The sequence below is a fragment of the Arachis duranensis genome, chromosome 6 (genome assembly GCF_000817695.3).
Source record: "Arachis duranensis cultivar V14167 chromosome 6, aradu.V14167.gnm2.J7QH, whole genome shotgun sequence".
In the NCBI taxonomy this organism is placed as follows: Eukaryota; Viridiplantae; Streptophyta; class Magnoliopsida; order Fabales; family Fabaceae; genus Arachis; species Arachis duranensis.
Genome location: NC_029777.3, coordinates 18,376,961 through 18,386,819, shown reverse-complemented (window position 1 = coordinate 18,386,819; position 9,859 = coordinate 18,376,961). Strand labels below are relative to the sequence as shown.

The 9,859-nt window shown below is 34.0% G+C and overlaps 1 non-coding gene across 1 annotated transcript; it reads left to right on the top strand.

The window, feature by feature from the left end:
• The first annotated feature begins 1,876 nt into the window (after window positions 1-1,876).
• LOC127740344 (small nucleolar RNA R71) lies at window positions 1,877-1,980 on the top strand. Its single transcript, XR_008001023.1, has one exon. It is a non-coding gene; the product is annotated as a small nucleolar RNA R71 (small nucleolar RNA).
• Window positions 1,981-9,859: the final 7,879 nt, after the last annotated feature.

Genomic DNA, 9,859 nt, shown 5'->3' with positions numbered 1-9,859 from the left:
GAGAATCCGGAAGGTCTAAACCTTGTCTGTGGTATTCTGAGTAGGATTCAAGGATTGAATGACTGTGACGAGCTTCAAACTCGCGATTGTTGGGCGTTAGTGACAGACGCAAAAGAATCAATGGATTCTATTCCGACATGATGAGAACCGACAGCTGAATAGCCGTGCTGTGACAGAGCGCGTTGAACATTTTCACTGAGAGGATGGGAGGTAGCCATTGACAACAGTGAAACCCTACATACAGCTTGCCATGGAAAGGAGTAAGAAGGATTGGATGAAGACAGTAGGAAAGCAGAGAGACGGAAGGGACAAAGCATCTCTAGACACTTATCTGAAATTCTCACCAATGAATTACATAAGTATATCTATCTTTACTTTATGTTTTATTTATCATTTATCCTCCATAACCATTTGAATCCGCCTGACTGAGATTTACAAGATGACCATAGCTTGCTTCATACCAACAATCTCCGTGGGATCGACCCTTACTCGCGTAAGGTTTATTACTTGGACGACCCAGTGCACTTGCTGGTTAGTTGTGCGAAGTTCTGATAAAGAGTTGAGATTGCAATTGAGCGTACCATGTTGATGGCGCCATTGATGATCACAATTTCGTGCACCAACTTGTCTGCCATCTCTAATGAGATTCTTGCATCTTGTACTTCAAAGATCCCCAGTTTCTCCATTACAGAGAGTGGCATAAGATTTATACCTGACCCCAGGTCACATAGAGCCTTCTCAAAGGTCATGGTGCCTATGATACAGGATATTAAGAATTTACCAGGATCTTGTTTCTTTTGAGGTAGAGTTTGCTGAACCCATGTTACCTTTCCAAGTCTCATTACCAAACAACTTGGCATTCAGCTTCATGATGGCTCCTAGATATTGAGCAACTTGCTCTTCAGTTACATCTTCATCCTCTTCAGAGGAAGAATAGTTCTCAGAGCTCATGAATGGTAAAAGGAGGTTCAATGAAATCTCTATGGTCTTTAGGTGAGCTCCAGATTTCTTAGGTTCCTCAGTTTGGAACTCTTTTTTGTTCAGAGGACGTCCCAGAAGGTCTTCCTCACTGGGATTCACGTCCTTCTCCTCCTTTATGCATTCGGCCATATTGATTATATCAATGGCCTTGCATTCTCTTTTTGGATTCTCTTCTGTATTGCTTGGAAGAGTACTAGGAGGAGTTTCAGTGATTTTCTTACTCAGTTGACCCACTTGTGCCACCAAATTTCTAATGGAGGACCTTGTTTCACTCATGAAACTTAAAGTGGCCTTAGATAGATCAGAGACTATGTTTGCTAAGCTGGAGGGGCTCTGCTCAGAATTCTCTGTCTGTTGCTGAGAAGATGATGGAAAAGGCTTGCTATTGCTAAACCTGTTTCTTCCACCATTATTAAAGCTTTGTTGAGGCTTCTGTTGATCCTTCCATGAGAAATTTGGATGATTTCTCCATGAGGAATTATAGGTGTTTCCATAGGGTTCACCCATGTAATTCACCTCTGCTATTGCAGGGTTCTCAGCATCATAATCTTCTTCTTCAGAAGATGCCTCTTTAGTACTGTTGGAGGCATTTTGCCATCCATTCAGACTCTGAGAAATCATGTTGACTTGCTGAGTCAACATTTTGTTCTGAGCCAATATGGCATTCAGAGCATCAATTTCAAGAACTCTCCTTTTCTGAGGCGTCCCATTATTCACAGGATTCCTTTCAGAAGTGTACATGAACTGGTTATTTGCAACCATGTCAATGAGTTCTTGAGCTTCTGTAGGCATTTTCTTTAGGTGAATGGATCCACCTGTAGAATGGTCCAGTGACATCTTAGAAAGCTCAGATAGACCATCATAGAATATATCTAAAATGGTCCACTCTGAAAGCATGCCAGAAGGATACTTTTTGGTCAACTGCTTGTATCTTTCCCAAGCTTCATAGAGGGATTCACCATCTTTTTGCTTGAAGGTCTGAACATCCACTCTAAGCTTGCTCAGCTTTTGAGGAGGAAAGAACTTGGCCAAGAAGGCCGTGACCAGCTTATCCCAAGAGTCCAGGCTATCTTTAGGTTGTGAGTCCAACCATGTTCTAGTTCTGTCTCTTATAGCAAAAGGGAAAAGCATGAGCCTGTAGACTTCAGGATCTACTCCATTAGTCTTAACAGTATCACAGATCTACAAGAATTCAGTTAAAAATTGATAGGGATCTTCTGATAGAAGTCCATAGAACTTGCAGTTCTATTGCATCAGAGCAACTAGTTGAGGCTTCAGCTCAAAATTGTTTGCTCCAATGGCAGGGATTGAGATGCTTCTTCCATAAAAGTTGGAAGTAGGTGTAGTATAATAACCAAGCATCCTCCTTGCATTGTTGTTGAGTTCGGCCATGTCTCTTTCTTTTTCGAGATTCTCTGTAAGATTTTCTCTAGATTGTTGTGCTTTAGCTTCTCTTAGCTTCTTCTTCAGAGTCCTTTCAATTTTAGGATCGGCTTCAACAAGAATGTCCTTGTCCTTGCTCCTGCTCATCTAAAAAAGAAGAGAACAGAAACGGAAGAGAAATCCTCTATGTCACAGTATAGAGATTCCTTTATGTGAGTAGAAGAAGAAAAGAATTCGAACATAGAGAGAGAAGAGAAGAGGGTTCGAATTATGAGTAGAAGAGAAGTGTTAGTAGATAAATAAATAAATAGAAGGTGATGAGAGAGAGAGAGAGAATTCGAATATTAACTAAAAGAGAAGAAAAATATTTTTGTTTTTATTTTAATTATTAGTTAAAATTCGAAACTTAAGAGAAGAAATAAAATTAAAATTAAAATTTGAAATAATTAGTTAATTAAAAAGAATTTTGAAAAAGGGTGAGGAATTTTCGAAAATTAGAGAGAGAAAAGTAGTTAGGTGGTTTTGAAAAAGATAAGAAACAAACAAAAAGTCAATTAGTTAGTTGAAAAAAAAATTTGAAAAACAATTTTGAAAAGATAGGAAGTTAGAAAATATTTTTGAAATCAAATTTTTGAAAAAGATATGATTGAAAAAGATATGATTAAAAAGATATGATTGAAAAGATATTTTGAAAAAGATTTGAAAAGGAAATTAAAAAGATTTAATTTTTAAAATTAAAATTGATTACTTGACTAACAAGAAACTAAAAGATATGATTCAAGAATTTAAAGATTGAACCTTTCTTAACAAGAAAGTAACAAACTTTAAATTTTTGAATCAATCACATTAGTTGTTAGCAAAGTTTTCGAAATTTTGAAATAAAGATAAGAAAAAGATTTTGAAAATCAATTTTTTTAAAATTTTTGAAAAATAATAAGAAAAATGAAAAAGATTTGATTTTTGAAAAAGATTTTGAAAAGATAGGATTTTTAAAATTGAAATATTGACTTGACTAACAAGAAACAACTTATTTTAAAAATTTTTGATCAAGTCAACCCAAAGATTTCGAATTTTTGAGTAAAAGAAGGAAAAGATATTTTTTATTTTTGAATTTTTAATGATGAGAGAGAAAAACACAAAAATGATTCACAACATGAAAATTATGAATCAAAACACATGATGCATGCAAGAACACTATGAATGTCAAGATGAACACCAAGAACACTTTGAAGATCAAGATGAACATCAAGACTTATTTTTGAAAATTTTTCAAGAAAAGAAAAACATGCAAGACACCAAACTTAGAAATTTTCAATGTTTAGACTCTATGAATGCAAAAATGCATATGAAAAACAACAAAAAAACACAAAACAAGAAAATATGAAGATCAAACAAGAAGACTTATCAAGAACAACTTGAAGATCATGAAGAACACATGCATGAATTTTCGAAAAATGCAAAAGTTTTTAAAACATCCAATTGACACCAAACTTAAAAATTGACACTAGACTCAAACAAGAAACACAAAATATTTTTTATTTTTATGATTTTTTTTAATTTTTATTTTCAAAAATTAATTTTTTTTTGAAAAAAAAAACGAAAACAAAGAAAAAATTTTTGAAAGATTTTTGAAAACTTTTTGAAAAGAAAATAAAAAAAATTACCTAATCTGAGCAACAAGATGAACCGTCAATTGTCCAAACTCAAACAATCCCTGGCAACGGCGCCAAAAACTTGGTGTTGTTGCTGGAATCTTGAATAATCGCTGGCTTCAAACTCGAACAATCCCCGGCAACGGTGCCAAAAACTTGGTGCACGAAATTGTGATCATCAACAATGGCGCCAATAGACTTGGAGCTCTCAAACATGAATCACACTTTGTCACAACTTCGCACAACTAACCAGCAAGTGCACTAGGTCGTCTAAGTAATACCTTACGTGAGTAAGGGGTCGATCCCACGGAGATTGTTGGTATGAAGCAAGCTATGGTCATCTTGTAAATATCAGTCAGGCGGATTCAAATGGTTATAATGGTTTTTGAATATAAAGATAAATAAAGCATAAAATAGAGATAGAGATACTTATGTAATTCATTGGTGGGAATTTCAGATAAGCGCATGGAGATACTGTGTTCCTTCTGAATCTCTGCTTTCCTACTACTTCCATCCAATCATTCTTACTCCCTTCCATGGCAAACTGCATGTTGGGTTTCACCATTGTCAATGGCTAACTCCCGTCCTCTCAGTGAAAATGGTCCAAATGCTCTGTCACAGCACGACTAATCATCTGTCGGTTCTCGATCATGTCGAAATAGAATCCAGTTATTCTTTTGTATCTGTCACTACGCCCAACACTCGCGAGTTTGAAGCTCGTCACAGTCATTCAATCCCTGAATCCTACTCAGAATACCACAGACAAGGTTTAGAATTTTCGGATTCTCAAGAATTCTGCCAATGGATTTTAGCTTATACCACGAAGACTCCGATCTTTCGGATTGGAGGCTAAGAGATACACGCTCGTTCTAAGGTAGAACGGAAGTGGTTGTCAGTCACGCGTTCATAGGTGAGAATGATGATGAGTGTCACAGATCATCACATTCATCATGTTGAAGTGCAACGAATATCTTAGAATAAGAATAAGCTTAATTAAATAGAAGAATAATAGTAATTGCATTAATACTCGAGGAACAGCAGAGCTCCACACCTTAATTATGGTGTGTAGAAACTCCACCGTTGAAAATACATAAGTGATGGTCCAGGCATGGCCGAATGGCCAGCCTCCATGAAGGTCTAAAATCGCATACACTGATTTAAGATCAATCCCAAGATTAGACGCTTAGTACAATAGTAAAAAGTTCTATTTATACTAAACTAGCTACTAGGGTTTACAAAAATAAGTCTAAGTGCAGAAATCCACTTCTGGGGCCCACTTTGGTGTGTGCTTGGGCTGAGCTTGAGCTTTATACGTGCAGAGGCTTCTCTTGGGGTTAAACACCAGGTTGTAACGTGTTTTTGGCATTTAACTCTGGTTTGTGACGTGTTTCTGGCGTTTTACTCTAGAATGTAGCATGGAACTGGCGTTGAATGCCAGTTTACATCATCTAAACTCGAATAAAGTATAAATTATTATATATTGATGAAAAGCCCTGGATGTCTACTTTCCAACGCAATTGAGAGCGCGCCATTTGGAGTTCTGTAGCTCCATAAAATCCATTTCGAGTGCAGGGAGGTCAGAATCCAACAGCATCTGTAGTCCTTTTTCAGCCTCCTATCAGATTTTTGCTCAGGTCCCTCAATTTTAACCAGAAAATACCTGAAATCACAGAAAAATATACAAACTCATAGTAAAGTCCAGAAATGTGAATTTTGCATAAAAACTAATAAAAACATCCCTAAAAGTAGCTAGATCCTACTAAAAACTACCTAAAAACAATGCCAAAATGCGTATAAATTATCTGTTCATCACTTATGAACCAAGATAGAACTTGAGCAACACTAGCACTAGAAGGCGAATTTCTATGAATGGAAAGTTATGGCTAGCATTTTTTGATTTGCAAACTGATCATGCATTGATCATTCTTGATAATTGCGGAACAAGATTGGATTTTAAATTAGTACATCACATTATTATTTTGCATCAAAATATTATTATTTTGGCCTATGCCATAGAAGGAAAACTTCAAAACATAAAGTACAATATAATATTTTAATACAAAGTTTCATGGCTGTTATTACCTATTTCTACTGCTACTACTAAAAGATCTTCTAAAAAACCTAAGATATATGCAGGCACCCTCTCAAAATTAACTAATCGACGAACCCCTACTCTTGAAGAGAAGAAGATTTACCATCTCACAATGCGAGAGCTGCAATTGATATGACTTATTTAAATATGCCTGCAAAGCAACCTCATTCGTGGATCTTGTCTCTGATGGATAATAATGGTACTAATAAATGAAGGCACCATACGAATGTTAAATCTATTTACAAAAATTTGCTTTGATCTTCCTCCAATTTCGACTCTTCCCAATGTAATTGATATTCATGCTGACAAATGTACTACTAATGTTGAGTTTAGGGTTGGCACTCTAGAGATAGATACGATTTTAATGCATAAAATGAATGTTTGGAAGGTTGTTACGAATTCAGCACGTAACAATTATTATTTTGCATCAGAATACTATTATTTTGGCCTATGCCATAGAAGAAAAACTTCAAAACATAAAGTACAATATAATGTTTTAATACACAAAAGCTAAGGAGACGCAGATACTTATTATTCTCACAGTGGAAGTCTCATAGAACTCTCGTATTGTAGGAACCACAATACTTTCTAGTTTAATTAATAAGACAAATATACAATTAACCCCTTTGAACTTTGGCTTGTGAAGTTTATTAATAAAAAGGCTTTTTATGCACTATTTGACAACCTTAAGGTGTCAAAAATCGCACATTTTGAAATTTTAGTGGTGTAAATGCACAGGAGCTAAAATTCAAAAGAATTAACTGCATTTTTTTTCCTCCTTAATCAGAATCTGAGTACATAAGTCCATTAGGTTTTGAACCCTACATATGATACAAATACAGCTTTAGCAACCAGATATCATTTAAGCTAGAAACATTGGGGATGAAGAAATAGAACAAATCATCTGCCAGAATTTAATATTACCATACTAAACTAACAAATTCCTCTTCAATACGATTTCAGAAATTACAGTGAGTGCGCTGGTTATAGCCACAACAATCATAGATTTCACAAAACAATTTACACATTCTCACATCAAACTGACATAAATTTGGCAAACAAAGCATCACAGAATTCAGAATCAAAAGATGTATATAAGAATGAAAACCTAAATAACCAAGCATGACCAAAACCAATTCATAAGAAGCACATCACAAACGAAATTAAAGAAATAAGGCATGAAAGCATATACGCATCTATAAATCAGAACAAATAACCAAATCGAAGTGAAGAGAGAAAAACCCAGATTCTTTCTATAACGAAATTCACGGAGCATAACTCGCGAAATAAAAAATTGACCTAAACCAGTAATAAAATTTGACCCCAACTAACCTAGGTTACGCAAACTGTGATGACAACAACGAAGTCTGATGAACTCGACAGCGACAGCAACAGCGGAGACTCTCTTAACTGGGTTCCTTGTACGTTATCCTGTGAAGGAGCAAATGAAGATATGAGATCTCACAGCCTAGGAAGAGGAACCTCAACTGCGACTCACTTACCTTGCGGTGGTTATGACGGCGGCGACGACGGGGCTGTGCTGACGCTGACGATGCAGAGGTTGAAACCCACACTTTGAAGCACGAACAAGAAAATAGAGTGAGGGGCTGCTCACATTGAAGCCCTAATCTGATTTCAAGAATGGGTAAAGTTGGCATTAGTTAATTACAATAGGGGTATTTGAGGTACAAAAATATTATTAAAGTTTTCTGTCCCTGTCTTTAAAAATCTCAGTCTCCAGTGTCCCTAACTTTTTGGAAGTACTGAAATATTGAAAATTTTAAGACAGAGACACAAATTTAAGTGTCAGTCTCTATCATAACAAACATAATATTGAGTTTTTGTCCCTCAATCTCAGTTCTAGTCTCTACAAACAAACGCTACCTAACAGTACAAAAACACAAACAGATCAAACATATACTGGGTCCTCAAAAATAGACCCCAATACCATAAACCACATCATTAACAAAAGATTATTATCCTCTAATCCTATTTTTCAGCATACATCACCATCAACCTTGGCGCAGAAATTGTCGGCACTTTGGAGACAACAATACCACGCGTTTCCTCCTTCACCATGCCACGCAATTTCAGCATCGGCAGAAAAAATTTGTTTTCAACACCATAGGATGACTCTATATAAAATTGACATGTTGAGTGCATCAATATAATTACTATAATAAGCTTAACATATTTTTGTCTTTAGTGTTAGCAATTCGAGATCATCAATTTTTTTGGATAGGATAGCAAATGTCAAATGTTAGTTTTTAAATCACCTTTAATGATGTACAAAGTTATATTTAACCAAATCAATGTAAATAATTTTTTGATATTTGAATATTTATATCCTAATTGAAAAAGCTATACACCAACTTTTGGCAGAAATTATTTTTAATATAGAAATGGAGATGGTATTTTAGTTGAATATTGATATTTGAAGTGTATTACAGTATTGTGAAATTCATTCAACACGCCCCCCACATGTTGCACCATACCTCCGTGTTGTCTAATATGCTGTTATGTGTTCAACACGCCCCTACGTGTTGGTCAGAATGCTGCCACGTGTTACACTACGCTCTTCACGTGTTGAATTTTTATTTACAAAATCCACCCATTTATAATTATATCAAATAATCCTATTTCCAAAAAAACACCAATATTTCTTCCCTATAAAAAAAATCAGCCAACTTTTGGAGTGCATCGCCATTTGTTATCACATAAGATATTATCTTATTTGATAAATTTAGTCAGATGGGATCCACACGCAAACAGAGGCTCAAATATATTCTATAAAACCTTTTTGTTTTGCCTTATTATTTTATAATACCCTATATAGGGTGTTTTGACATTTTTAATTTAGCATTTATGAAAAGCTGCAAACACATAAAGCTACTAACTTTAACCATCTACTACAAAATGGGTTAAAATGTATACTGATTCCTTTTTGTCATAGTAATATAGTATAGGAAAGTTATCACGTATTTCTGTGTACGATTGCGAAATTTTATGTTCTTGTGTACTATCAAATTTTTAGTAATATTTTTGTCTTCTAGTAAGTTTTAGAATTACCATATTAATCTTTGAAGTAGATATAAAATTATTCAATTGGTCAATTAAAAATAGTTCACACTCCAAATATTTGTGGCTTAATTAGTGGTCTAATTTTTGACTCGGTCAAAGTGTATAAGAGTAACTAAGTAGGTGATGGAACTACTCTTCATTTGCAATACACAGTATTTAAAAATATTTTAATTTTTATGTAAATTTAAAAATAATTATTTTACATATTAATATTATTATAGAGCAATAACTAAATATGTTAAAAAACTAATGCTGATAAAATTAAACAATTTGTTAATAGAAAGAAAATTAAGTATAATTAGAGTAGATATTTATACAATATACAAAAGAAATTCTATTTAATCTATATTTATAAAATCTTTTAAGTTTATTCTTTATTAATTTATTTAATTTGTATTAATTTTATTTTATTACAAAAATATTCTTGAATAATTATTGGAGATAAAAGATAAAAAAATATAATTATAAAAAAATGGTGTTAAAATTTAAATATGACTATATATATATTTCTCAAAATTATTTTTTCTTTGTACTTTTTTTTCTTTATTTGTCTTGTTATTTTACTATTATGTTATTGTTTTAAATTATAGAGTAAAGTATCGTTTTTGTCCCTAATGTTTGGGGTAAGTTTTAAAGTTGTCCCTAACATTTCAATCGTTCTATTTAAGTT